This window comes from Gasterosteus aculeatus, chromosome 1 (assembly GCF_964276395.1).
Source record: "Gasterosteus aculeatus chromosome 1, fGasAcu3.hap1.1, whole genome shotgun sequence".
NCBI classification, from domain to species: Eukaryota; Metazoa; Chordata; class Actinopteri; order Perciformes; family Gasterosteidae; genus Gasterosteus; species Gasterosteus aculeatus.
Window position 1 is genome coordinate 8,197,070 of NC_135688.1, and position 14,904 is coordinate 8,211,973.

The following is a 14,904-nucleotide window of genomic DNA, read 5'->3' on the forward strand; positions in this document are numbered from 1 at the left end:
AAAAAAAAGTTTTATTCAGTTGATCCCGGCTCATTCATACCAAAGTATAACATCAATCATTCACGGAATTTCTGCTCTTTATTTTACCTTCTGAAGAAAGGGCCTGAAGTACGGTGGACGCAGTGCGCTCTATTTGCGGGCCCCTGGAGTCTCGGCGGAGAATCCAGGAAGGACGTTTGAATTGCTTTAAATCCGAGTACAGTCTGCCTTTGAGACACAGACTGAGTGGACAGAAATCCAACTGTAGGGAGCAGTGATTCATGACGAAGGATGGAAAAAAAAGAGTTTGAGAAGTGGCTCTTTAATTTGCAGCCGTCTAAAGCTATTATCATATCTATATATGCTTGTATCCTCGCTGGAATGAGTTTGCAGCTCAGTGTCCCATTTTGCAAAGTGAACTCCTGTTGGAATGCCTAATAGTCACTTGCCGCGTTGGAAGATTTGTTGCGCTCAGGTGTAGACCAGATATTTAGTTTTGTTTAGTGAGTGGTGCCCTGACAACTGTGCAAGGGTGTTATTTTACCGCAGGTGATGAGTGGTTGTATTGAGCCATTCACAAAGAATTGGCATTTTTTTCTCTTATTATGTTTTGTGCAACTCTGGTTTCGCCAGCTCTTTCTATTAATTGTGACAGCTGAATAGGAAACTCATTTTTCAATTAGAAACGCAGTTAGTTTTTTTCATTTGAATTCATTTGAGTTTGGATTTTTGCCGGAAAAGCTTATATATAGATTCATATTTTTTACTTAGTGTGGTTTGGGGACTTTCAGCAGGGACAAAGGCAGTGTCTCTGATAAAGCAGTTTTGTCTCAATCCCAACAACTCTATCGGTGTTGCACTTTTTGAACCTGGGCCAAGTTACAGTAGATATAATTCACTTCAACCGTAATGTCTTTGGTGTGAAAATAATCCGGCAGCATACCGCACAGTAACATGATCCATAATGTATTAACACAATCCTCCTCAGATTCCCATCTTAGAGTAGCACACTAAACTAATCATGTTTTATTTGGTGTCTTGGTTTATGTCTCTGCTGCTGTTTTTAAGCCCCTTGTCTGGCAAATAAAAGGTTGATCATGTGGACGATGGAGATATAATTACATTTGAAAAAATGCCTTGGAACACGGACTTCTCTCTTCAGCATCACCACACACAACTGTAATTGTTTGTTTTGGCAAATACGTTTGGTAAAGCACAGCTGTTACCTTACGGTTTTTGGTAGTCTAGTTTTGTTATCTGCATGTTTGTTGCTATTAGGAAGCCGCTTCCTTTCTGTTTGACATTGAAAAAAAAAAGACTTCATTGGTCTACCAAAGATATTTGATTTTCTTGCTTGGTTGGTGAAGTATGATCTCGCTGATTGAGATGTGAGGTTAGACTTGGCAGCATTTAGAGCAATGACCACGTTCAGCAATAATAGTTTGAGCGTATGAGTGATAACAATTTGATTGGTTAATGGGTGGAAAGGTAACTAGTGAAGATCGGTGCAACAAACATACAAGAGAACCACCCACACATTTTAACCTTGGGGCAAATGAGGTGGAGAACACCACCAGCAGAACAAAAGGCAAAGAATTATAATGAAGAAGGCGATGGAGTAATGAACAAAAATAGTCTGTATCAAAGTATGGTTTTAATAAAGGGAGAGGAGGAGACGTACAAATAAGGACCAAAATAAAAGAAGACAGGCCTGCCCCACTTAAGGCCCTTTAGTGTCATCCTCAGGCTTCTCTGAGGGGTAGACACACACACACACACACACACACACACACCTACACACCTACACACACACACACACAAACACACACACACACACACACACACACACACACAGAACCACTATGTCTGTTCTGCAATTCATTTATATTTCCTTTGTCACACTGACAGCTTATACCTCATTAACCTTAATTTCTCATACTGCCTTCAATTCTCGTATCTTCAATGCTCACAGTGCATTATATTCATGACACAATTATAGGGACGTGTTTTTTCATTTTTTTTCGTCCACTTTACACTCAATCTTTGTGACAGTTTAATCCTGTAACCATTGGTACACAGTTTTGGCAGCCTCAAGAAAGTGTGAGAGAGAGAAAGATTGTGTTGTGTGTGAGTTAGTGTGCGTGTGTGTGTGTGTGTGTTGACTGGATGCCAGTTGGCCTGTGGTGCAGCAAGCTGTCCTAATGAAGTGATACTATGTGCCCGGCAAAACTTGTCCAAATTGATCTAAAAATGGCGAGCACAGACAAGCTATGTACCGTACATTACAAGAGTGATTATGAGTTTCCGGAGACGGTCCAAATTAATTCAACAGACTTCTTCAGAGGATCATTTCACAAAGATTAGAGTTGAAACACGGTGAGAAATTGCCCAGATCCGTCATTAAAAATAAAGACACTATGGAGCAATGGATTATACTAATAAATTCAAATAATAAAAGCAATGCATTCATTTTTATTACTTATTTCATGTTGTGTTTGTGGATGATTTTCCATCTATTGGAATGCATCTGCGCTACTATTCTCTCATAGCTCTCTTCTTACAGGATTGTAGCTCAAGTTTCATCAATTGAAGGTTGCACATACGCATTGAGCAAGCGTCTCAACAAAATTAATTCTGATGCTTATCGACACACTTAAACGCATTTTCTTAAGACAAGGTTATCTTTCACTATTATCAGGAGTAATTGAATGAGCAACAATCACAAGATACCTGCAGCATCAGTCAAATCGAATCCGATAATAGTTCATCCGACCCTTTGTCTAATTAACGGACCTAAGGACAAACAACCAGAGGATCAATAGCCATACTTAGAAAGACATGTTTAGTGAATTGCATTATTGGAAACAGATCGCACTCATGCCAACTGCCCTGGGTTTGCCTAAACCTTCCATATAATAAAGGCCTTGCCCTTTGCTTTGTCTATGGGGCTCATCCCTAAGTCAGCGAATAACGGCTGTCACCAGAAAATAGGGAAACTGTCTAAACAAACACAACGCTACTGTACTAAAAGTGCCAAAGTACTTTTCTCAAACAGAAGCTTAACCATGGTGATAAAAGGCAACATGACAGCTGCAACGTTTATCAACCGCTGGGACAGAGTGTCCTCAGCCCGGCTGCTGGAAGTAGCAAAGAGCCTTTTGCTATTTCATCATCAGGCCGCTGAACATCCCCGGGGACTTTATGTTTCGTCGATTTTCAGTCCCCACACTGGTTCCGACGTTTAGGGAAAGGTGGATATTCTCCGGCTGTGGTCAATTGTGTTGCACTTGTTCCTCTGATTCAGTGCGTTTCAGGGAGAGAATATAATGCCAAATCCACGACCCTCCTTAGAGGGATGAACGCGTCAAATTTTCCGCAGCGGTATCCTGGACTTCTCCATTGGCTGCAGGCCGCTCTGGCTCCATCTAAGCCAGCTGAGGAAATGTTGGTTCAAATTTAGATCAGAACTAGATCAGAGTCATGTCCTATTGTAGGTTTCCTTAAGTGGAGACTACTGGATGTAGCTGTGTGTGAGTGCTGTTCGGACATGAAGTGAGTCAACTATCCTCTGGCTTATAGATGTGTCCCTGGTCACTCTTAAATGCTTTCAAACAGGAACATATGACAGATTTTGCTTGGAGGAGCTCTTTTCCACAGCAACAATTTGACTGTTATGTGTGGTTCAGCTTACATTTCAAAATCACCATAATCACAACAAAGCTGTGATAAGAAAGACTAATGATGCCTAGGAACCTTCCTGGAAATAAATTATATATCACTATATTTTTAAGACGGAATTTAGTGTGTGTTACTTTGGCTGTCAACCTGACAACCATCATGAATGCTTGTTAACATGATATTTTCTATTGAAAAACATTCATAGTATTTTTCCTTGTTTATTTAATGTATTTTAAATTTCTTTTTGTATAGGACAGGATTTAAAATCACGGATTGTTGTCAATGGGACCTATTTTCCTAAAAAACAAATGATGCACTCATAATATAGTGTTGCGGATAATTAATCTACCCATTATTTTTAACCCTATTCAGGGTTCACAGGGGCGGGGTTTGAAGCCAATCAAAGCTTATTCACAGACCATCACAGTGCATTGTGGGGATAACAATGTATTTAATTGTGTTGGTTAAACAGTTACAGTGTGCTTTCAATCTAGTGGAATGTGGATTGCTCACCACAGGTGCACAGATACACACAGATATTCACAGATGTTCACAGGTTTAGTCGCCCGCGATATACTCAGTGGTCGGGTTTGGAAGGGGCATGTAAACAGCTTAACAGGATCAGCTTTGACCTAAGTGCGGCAAACAGCTGATTTATCCCGAGCAGCATTGTAGGCGCAGGCCACACCTGGCTGAGACACGGAGGGTAGAAAGCGGGAGGAAAATCATTAATCAGACGGTTCGGCTGAGAGCCCTCCTGCTGAGCCTCCACGGTTACTTGTCATGTGTGTGTCCTTCATTCTGTTAAGAAAACACACACTAACGCTACGCTACTCGAATAATAGATGGGATTTTGCATTGCATGATATATTCCCAACCTCCCCCACCCACACACACACACACACTGACACAGTAATATACAGCCTTGCCTATCATAGGTCTAATATGCATATATACAGCCTCCTTCGTTTTGGAGAATTCATTCAGATAATGCGCCCTGTGTGTATTGAACTTGTATTGCACGAACACTTCCTCCGCTCACAAGCTACGGGCTAAGCTTCCCCTTTTTGGATTTGCACTTTTGAAGTGTATTTCAAGTTATTGCTTTGGTGCCAAAAAAGGATCTGACAATAGTAGGGAAGCCTCTGTAACAAGTTGATGCCAAAATGTTTGTATTTTTGACATCTTGGGCGAGTGTATCAATTACCGTATCTATGCGTTTGACGCGTTTATCCTGAGCCTCAGAGTAGACTGTGATTACCAAGCTCCTCCTCTCCTTTGTTTCCCCTTGCCTCTGCTCCATACCCCCCACATCTCCTCCAACCTATCCCATCTATTCAAGAAGACCAAAATAAAGCTATATAATAATTAAAAAGAACATTACTTTTGGACAAGCACTTCTTCTCTTATTACTCTACGATTATTTGAATCTTGAGTCACCACCGGTACGACTCTTCCAGGCAGCAGTGAATTATCCTTCATGATTTCTACTTCAATATTTCCTGTGTGCCACCTGGCTCTATGCTCCTTTTCCCTGGCACTGAACTTGCCATGAGAAAAGTGAAAAATATGCAGGCAAAGCTATCTGACTGTTGAAAAAAGCTGCTATGAAAAGGCTTGAAAGTAAACACTTTTGACAACGTATTTCATCAAAGAAGGTGCTGCTGGAAGTATTTGCTGCAAGCGATATTGTCTCTGCCCCCAAGCTCAACACACTTCAGTATAGCAGATGTTACATCGCAGAGACAGCAAAAAAAAAGGGGTGTGTTGATGTGATGATTGATGCTAGTGAGCCATGACAAGTACTTTTAAGAAGGTGACAACAAGGGTAAAAACAATGACTAGGGACATCGTGTGTGAGTAATGCAGGGGTGTGACATGGGAAAAGTAAGATTGCCCACAATGGTTTGATATATAGAATAGGTTCATCTGTTTTAAGCAAGAGACCCACTTAGTTGTATCAATTCAGACTATTGAAGCCCTGTTTTAGCAATGAAGCTGCCAAAACAAACAAGTATCTGTTTCCAACCTATTTTATTAACGTACAACAGATTCCACGTTGCAAAGAGATATTACAAAATGTTAAGACGACTCCAGTTTTAAGATCAAGAATTTAAAAAACGCTCGGCCCACTTTGTAGACACGTTTGGACTTCGATATAGTCTTTCAAAACACAGAGCAAAACATTCTCACAAGAAAGTAGGAACATGGACCCTTTTTCTTCTGTGCTATATATCGAGTAGGTCAAACCTCAAATGAATTATGAATGAATATGTATAAACTGTGTTTTTAATCTTGGTTTTCAGCAACCCACAGGACCAAAGAAAAAAAGAGGGAATGAATAAAACAAAACATGAATAAAAAAACGATCATCTAAGTGTTTTTTATGCTCCGACATTCGGTTCATCTTGGAACTGTGCAGGAACCAAAGTAATATATTTTGTTTGTCAGATGATCTACAAATAACTCATGACATCGCACAATTGGCAGAGGGTGTCTTATGCGGCAAAACACACATGCACATAACAAGCACCTCTCACACATTTCTCATAAACCTACTCAGTATGCAACATGAGTAACTTCCACGGTTGAAGAAAAGAATCTGGAGCATTTGTCTATTTCGTCTGGTTCAAAAACATATTTAATATACCAGTCTTAGTTGCACTGTAGTACGATTTGTCATTTATTATCCTGCAAATCATGTGCAAAAGGCCAGTTTCAGGGTTAATGCTAGAGTGTCCAAATGAGAGATTTACAGCGCCTGTTTGAACAGATTGTCCAATATACAAAGCGGCATTCACCACGGTGGTTTATTGTACAAATATATGCATTATGGAAATGCTTCATTCTAATGGTATAGCCTTTGAAGGATGTACTCCATTTTTCTCTTTTGAGCTTAGTCTAGAATATATGCCGGCGCGGTGCTAATGGAGGATAGGTAGACTGGGGACTTAATGGCTACCCCTGCACATCCACTTTGACACAAGCTGTTTAAAAGCATCCATTAAGGACATGAGTATACTTTTACATCGGAACACTGTGCAAATGTATTTTGAAGCTAAGCATGCAGTCTTCACATAATATCATCCTATTTTGTGTCTATTTGAAAATATATACTTATATCTGAAATATTTGTGGAAGGGTTTGTGACGCATTAAATATTTGTCCACAGATTTGTACCTGCTTGTATGTTCACGTGTGTTACACTGCCGTATCTATATGCCTCTCAGGTTTAGTGGCAGTAGTTAGAGGAGTAACAGAGTGCCAAGACAAAAACACACAGAACATTTTCACCCACTTTTACCGTTTACCCGCCAATGCAATAAGCGTAGCTTTTTAGTGTTAGCCACATGAGAGCTAGAACTATCACACACTAATCACAGGTTGGAGGAAAAATGAAGGAAGCCGAGATGGAGGCTAGCAAAGGGAGAAACTGCAATAAGATGAACTGGACAAGGTCTGAATTAAATGGAACTATAATGGCTAAGATAAAAAAAAGTCTGCTGTGAAGCGTCCACCTCAGCATCACTGCCTCCTCCAGCTTTCTGTCCGTCCACCTCCTCATTTATATTCCTCGTGATTTCTCATTCATGTTCTTGCTGATCAGTTTCGGCTGGGCATCGATTAGGGTCATAACTGCACAATGCGCATCGCATGTGGATTCACAATTCATATTTTACACCTCACACTTCACATCTCATTCTGTTTCTAGCTTTGCTCACTTTACTCGGCTTTCTCCTCTTTTTTTTCCCCTCATTCAGTTTAGATTTCTGAGTCGCCCTCTTCATGCATCTCATAAAAAAATAACCACGGACTGTAATCCCTCCGTAGATTGTGTTAGACTGGATTTGATTTCTAATCCCCCCCCCCGTGCCGTCCTCGGGGACACACGTCCAGCGCTGGACATGAGCAATATATATATTTTATTACCTAGTAACCAGTTTTATCATCATGAGGTGCTGAGGAGGAAAACTATGAGCCAATCTCTGTTTAGAAATGTGTTTGCACACTCGTGTTTAATGCTTTTTGTAGTGTCACTGGGATTTGTGGTGGCATTGTTAAGACTACGCGGGCTCCAGAAGCCTTGTGTAAGCTCTTACAACAGACAGGTCACTAAAGCAGCTGCAGGAGTGCTGCAACAGTAAGAGCTTTTAAGCAGGGAGCCCTTGTATATACCATATATATGAAGTTTCTTATATAGGCGTATAATTATTTTTCCTCTCTCTAAGTGGGGACCCTCCATTGGTCCGATGTCCACTCATACCCTTGATGTTCTGTTTATCTACTGAGTGAGTTGACTTGCCCGTCCATCACAGGGAGAATCGTCCACACTGTGCTGCTTTTATCCTGCGGCTGGTTCCTTCTCAATTCTTTTGTTTTTTCAATTCAACCTTGTTTCAAAAGCGTAGAGGTGTACCTACTCACAAGCAATGCATGACACACACTGCATTTAAAAAAAAGAGTGAAAGGCAGAGGGCAGGAGCCTCTGGACAAGGACCCTGTTGGTCAAGCAGCTTTACTGTCATGACTGACTGAGGAAAGTCGCATTTTCAATATGTGGGAGGGGGAGAGAAAGAAAAGGACAGTCTGTGTTTGTGGCAGTATCTGTCATACTAGTGACTCGAAATCGTCCAATTGCACCAGCTCTGAATCTGAACACACACACTATATCCGTCACAAGAACACTAACAAGCCCATGTTGTGTTCGTTCGACCATGCATTTGAATCAAGGGGATAACACTCTCTCTCACACACACACACACACACACACACTCATTCAGTTCCCTGATCTCCTTCAACATCTTCCACACGTTCCAGAGAACGAGCAACATTAAAATGACACCTGGAACGCATGTAACATGACACAGCACAGCAGAAAAGTCAAATAACTTTGCAAAGATTTGTATATTTTGTTTAGCCAATTATTTCTCTACATACTCAAGCACCATTTTGTTTACGAGGGAAGTGTTTTCAAGATGAGCCAACTGAGTGTGTGATATGGTGGGGGGTGGGGGTACTAATGAAAGAGCAACAGTGAGATAGTATGAGTAAGCATAGGTCAGGTACTGGACAAGTTTTACAGGCATTTTACGTCAATGCACACTGCAGGAACAACTGACCCGAAGCAGTCGCACAGCACGCTGAATGGTGCACCTTCCTCAGGATGATGAGTATGATTTTTCTTGCTGGTCTGTGGAGTTGAAGCAGACAACTTGCAGTTCAAAAGTATGCCCCTTTCATCTCTAAATCACTCCCGCCTTAATATCGTTGTGTAATTTCAACCCTTTTTCCCCCCTCGGCTTCCACCGAGCAATTGAGATATTGTGGAAATGCAGCAGGGCGGTTCAGCCGCTCCTGTTCACATGGTCCTCTGGGATTCCAAAAGGAACCTCTTCCAAAAGAAGATTCAGTCAGCCTCCCTGAAGCAGGCGGGGAGATTGGGCTGGCGAGGTGTTTGCCGTGGGCACACAAAACATCCCTGCACCTGGGTCCACTCCTCTGCAGCCTGAAGCTGGAACTAAGCCTTGCAGGCTGCTGACAAGGGATCAGTTTGTACTCTGAATATTGAAAGAGATCAACTAGAATAAGATACTTATCCAATATCAGTGCAGAGCTTTATAACCTATGGGGAAAATATGTGCGTGCATGTAAATCACACTATCTCGACCAGCCTTGACATCCTCCAGCCACATATTCCACCTACACTCCCCGAGCTGGTTACGCCATTCAGTCCTTCCATCACAAGAAGCACCAGGGCCCTATTTTGCCCAAAATGTGCACAGAATACCGATGAAGGCATCGACCGGGAGGCGTTCCCTGGTGAGTAATGTCGACAAAAAAAATATTGTACAGCTGCTCTTCTTGTGGCCTCTTTGTTTTTCGAAGGTACCTGACAAAGCATGCTTACTACCGCTGCCTTACGTGTGGTTTTATCCTTTCAGTCGCCACTCAAAGCACATCGCCATGAGAGTGGATTGGATCCTGCAGATTGATTAAGAGAGTGAGAGCTTCAGAGCAACCTCAGCTCCCCTTCCATCACAGAAAGCTCCCACATAAAAGCATTTGATGTCGTAAATCACTTAACAAGCGAAGTGAAGAAAGAAGTGTTGTCATCTGCAATAGGATAATGGAACTGGACAAACTTTAGTCCTCTTCTTCACTCTGATTCTGATAACCAATATTTGTATTTTCTGTAAGAAAGGGGAGTTTAAGAGTTGGCTTTACTTCAAATAAACAGTTCACTGCTTGTCTTACAAATGCACCAAAATGTGGATGTCATTTAAACAACAGCAGCATTGGTGGCACACATTTGTGAGTGAACTAGAATGAACTGAATCATCTAATTAATGTAATAGATGCCATGCCATGATAGAATTCATTTTATTACCTTGCAAAGATATTGTTGAGCTGTGTGTGTGTGTGTGTGTGTGTCTATTGAACACAGTTAACAGATGAGTTAACAGATGAGGGATAAGAAATAAAAGGCTATGCCACAGGCATTTGCTGGAGGAATTAGTGTCTTGTTATTGTACAATCCATTAAATAATTCAAATTTAAATCAGCACTTCCGTGTTCGCTAAGACAAAAAATGAGAACTCGTGTAGTTACGATGGCAGGGAAGTTGAAATGCGTTTCCATTTCTTTATAAATGATGGTGGCGACGTTGCCAAGACAAATCGCCGACTTTTTGCCGTGGTGGATAACATCAATATAAGTCATGCAGATTATTTAGGTGGGCTCCCAGCGAGTGTTATTTTTTAGGAAGAAGCAGGTGTAATACAATTAACAACTTGAGTCTTTTGAAAGAAAGAAAACTATTCATTATCTTCTCTGGTGTAATTACAAAAGCTTGCTGTTCTTCACATTAGAAGAATAGACAGCTTTTCTTACTGTGAACACATTTTCTTTGGGGAAAATAATGATTAATATTGGCATCACCCCAGAAATAAAAAACACTTGAGCAACAGATGCATTTTCTTTAAAGCCAGGACGCAGATCACAATCTACACGGTGGCCAAATTTTCTTAAAAAGAATCAGTCATTTATTAAGCTTTCTGCATTTGTTTCTCAATTATGCTCGAGCTGAACCTCACGTAAAGTATACTGTCATCCTCTCTTGTCTCTCTTTTTTTATCTGTCTCCTATTTTTCTCTTGTCGCATTTCTTGTGTTGAAACACAATCTTATCAAGAAAAGCTGAACACGTGATTTTGATGCAGATCCTTTTTTTCTCCACTATTGAGGCCACTAAAAAGTCCAGGAATGAACTTGAAAGAGTCACTGAAAAAAATCGAATTCCCTCCAAAGTCTGTTGTATTTTACTGTCCCTGAGGTCATACAATATATTAAAGAGATTTACTTTGGTCTTCGATTTGTGAATAGTGATACCAGTAACAAAAAAAATGAAAAAATCCTATCTGATCCTTTTATTTTACCCTTGCAGCGCCACTCACTTTGTGGAATCATAAAAAGCAGTGTGTTTGTGTCTTGCAGCTCTGTAGAAGATCAAAACTCCATTGAAGATCCCGTCCCTCCAACATGCTGTGACAGGTGCGTCGTTCTGGCCACTTGGATCTCACAACTCAGAGGTTTGATCATCTTCATCAGAAATGATCTAACGCTGACCAACCGCCACCTGTGTAGAAGTAAAATACCGGCTGAGCGTGAAAAAGCTGTTTTGACAGAGCATTCCCCTGGGCACAAAGGAGTGTCATATTTTTCTGCTCGACTGTAATTGGAAATATGGACATAATTAATACAAACTGCAGTCTTATTTAGCTTCAGAAATAAATTCATTTAGCTGGATTACTGTGGGCGACACTCAATGATAGTACATCAAATAAACAAGATGCTGGCTGTTGAACTCACCTTTACTCACTTACATTTAAAGGCAGCTGCAGCGACCACATACTGTAACACACAGCATGCACAACTAAATGCAAACTAAGCCAAAAGCCATTCAGACCCCTAAACTCAGAATCAACAAAAACGGTATTTTGAACGTATTCTTAACTACAAATAAATCACTGGATTTTTGATCCTCTTTCCCCCGGTGGTAAGTTCCCCCTATCAGTCTCCTTGCATCCTCATCCCTTCCTTAACATCTTCTGCAGTCCCTTGATGTCTGCGGGTATCTCTGAGATGCATGTTGCCGATCTCTAGCGAAACCGTTAATGAACCAAACAAACGCGCACACACACTACAATTTTGTCCCATTCGACTACACAAGAAATAGTGGGCTGCTTAAACACGTGTATACGGGCGGATACACCAACACACTGGGCTACAGCTGCTTATCTATCAGAGGGGACCAGACCATGCCAGTCCAGTTAGCACTGGAGCAAAGACACAATGTGACACCTTGGACATAAGCTGCGAGCTCAGTTTGCCTGAGCTCCTACTGCAGAAGGTCACGGTGGAATTAATGGGCAGCTCATTTATGTTTTAGTCTTGATATGTCAGTAAAGTATGTTAAGTGCATACTTGGACTCAACTGTACACAATGTTTTCAAAAAAGAAAATCGAGCAGAAGGAAGATATAAAACTCAAAAGCCATCGTGGAAAACGTAGCGTATTTTATCCTAAATATTAAGGGGAGGCCATACCACATAAAAAATATACTTTAGGTAAAGTAATGAAATGTCAGGCTAAACGAATGACATTTAGGGTATTTTTTTACTAAAACCGGTGAAATTTGCCCTGAATACAATGTAAGGGTTAAAGGAATACTTCACTTAAAGAAGTAGAATTTGAATCAATTACTCAAACCAAGATACCGGGAATTCTTTTAGAACCCTTTGTTTGTCTCGCATTGTGTGTCAAAAAAGGAGAAAAATCGTGATGAATTTAATATAAGGGCGGCCTTAACAGTCTGTCATTTACTTGTGGCGAGACTAGGAGGATATGGACTATGGAGGCTCCCCATGAAGCATAGTGTGTGTTTTAATTTAACACTAAACAGCGACACTGACTGCCAAGCCACACATTTATCTGCTGCATAACATCTCTGACAATTACATGCTGACAAGCATCTTCGGGCTCATTCATAATGACTTTGAGTCTAGACAGGCTTGCAGTCTCACTTCTTATCTTCCTACTTAAGACTATAGAAATAAGAAATACGGGTTTGTACACTACAGCTGTTAACAAAGCCATGGTTGGTAAAAAAGTCTCTTTCCCCTGCATAGATTAAGAGGTATTTATAAGTCTTGATGCAACAGCTGTCGTTCAAGAAACTTTCAGACCCTTGAATGTCTGTTGTGAGGCTTTCAGGGAGAAACTAGGGGACAGGAGTCCTCTCTTCCCCTCTCTGTCCCCTCCCCAGAATCCGTCCGCTCGCTGCTGCAGGAAAAAATAAACCTGCAGGACGGGAAAGAAGTGGAAAGGAAAAGTAGAAAGATGGGCAACGGAAGTGAAAGTGAGAGAGAGCGAGACAGAGAAAGGTCAGGTGAGGAGAGAGTGAGGGGTAGTGAGTGAGGAGCAGAGTAGCATCGGGATCTGCTCACAGCTCCAGCCTGTCATCACAAACCGGGGGATTTTAGTTTGTACGTGCGAGGTGCAATATTTGAATATGCACTGCGAGCCGTCACATTTTCCCTCCCTCTCTCTCTCTCTCTCTCTCACTCCCCAGACAGCCTGCTCAGTGCACAGCATTTCAGAGCAAGAAATGTCATTGCTGCCTAGCAACCACGTGATAGCCTCTGGGGCTATGGCAATATGACATTTGTGTCTTTGCCAAATTTCACACTTCCCCTTCAAATGCATGGTCGAACCAATACGACGGGAGCCTGCGAGTGGTCTTGTGACAGATTAACAGTTTGTGTCTGTGTGCGTGTGTGTGTGTGTTTGTATTTGTCTTTGTACAGGCGCAGGGCCAAGCTTTTTGATCAGCTACGAACGTGCCAAGATAAATGTTAACGATAGCTACTGCCCGGTATGGCTTTGTCTCCGTTGTGTGTGAGTGTGTGTGTATTATAATAACGTGTGGTTGAATGCGTGAAACTAATTTCCACTGAGATTAGGCTGAGGCTTGTTTGTGTGCATACACTCAGAATTTACTGTATGTGGAATACCCACATAAGATTCAAAGACATATCCAGAATGGTTTGTGCATTCAAACATTTACAATTGGATATTTTAAAAATTAAACAAAGGATATCAGCTGAGACAAATATCGTCAAATCAAACATTGACGAAATAAAAATGAATTATTTAGCGTCAGCGGTTAAGTTCCTGCCATCTACCTAGAGCTGACATGACAATGTATAAATGAATTCTCCCCTTAAGATGTTTAATACTTACAGTGATATATTTCCATCATTATTTTAGGTCAGATGTGAGGTGAATTGTTTCCGTCTAAAGGCTTATCCATCTGCACCGTGGCGAGCACACACACACACAAACACACACACACACACACACACACACACTCAGCTCTGTATGTACGGTATTAAGATTCACCCTACATTCATGCCAATGCGTAGCTTCTCCAAACAATGACTCACATGTATGTAAATAAAACATACTGTAAGTACAGAGCATGCGCAATAAGACACCAGGCTCAACTACTGTTGAACTAAATAGTACATTGTGCATGTTTGGGTTTTTGATGCCAGATTAATTAATTCTGGGATGTGCACACGTTAGTGGGTGAAATCGGCATATTTGTCTTTAAAAAAGCAAATTTAACTGCATTTCAAGGACAAAACTGTTAATTACATAATGCTTGTCTCAAAAAGCACAACACGCCCAATTCAAAAGTGATCCAAACTTGTCGAAGGAGTATATTTGTTCTATGTATTTTACATAGAACAATATTTGTTCTATGTATTTTTTTTTTGTTCAATATATATTATATAGTTTGAAAATACTTATATCTCATACCTGCTGAATGAAAGGCAAATGATGGACTAATTGAAGGATAATGTTATTGTACATATAATAAGGTCAGTGAGCGGTCTAACCAGGCACAAATACAATTACATTACAATGACTGACAGGCCAACATCAGCATTCTTTGCGTTTCATTTTTCCATCTCTGTAATTGGGACTTTTCCTTTAGCCTCTCCGGTTGTAGTCTTCAATTGCTCTGCCATTTTTTTGTATAGTTACAGTGTACTTGGTACTACGCCCTTAAAGATAAAGAAATAGGCACTGAGAAGATAGAACAAACCTTTTCAAACAAGTTCCACCCTGCTGCCATGGATGACTTTAAATTTAGATCTGACAAATTAGAGAGAACTGCTTA

General features: G+C 40.9%; 1 protein-coding gene across 5 annotated transcripts in view; it reads right to left on the reverse strand.

Moving 5' to 3' along the window:
• Positions 1–14,904, reverse strand: part of LOC120821460 (leucine-rich repeat and fibronectin type III domain-containing protein 1-like protein) — a 107,669-nt gene that overhangs the window by 69,749 nt on the left and 23,016 nt on the right. Inside the window, exon 1 of one of the 5 annotated variants that reach the window (XM_078105034.1) lies at positions 11,111–11,212. The exons of the other annotated variants lie outside the window; for them this stretch is intronic. The gene's annotated coding sequence lies outside the window, so the exon portion shown is untranslated. Of the gene's footprint in view, positions 1–11,110; positions 11,213–14,904 lie in introns of those variants that run through there. 5 annotated transcript variants of the gene reach the window in all.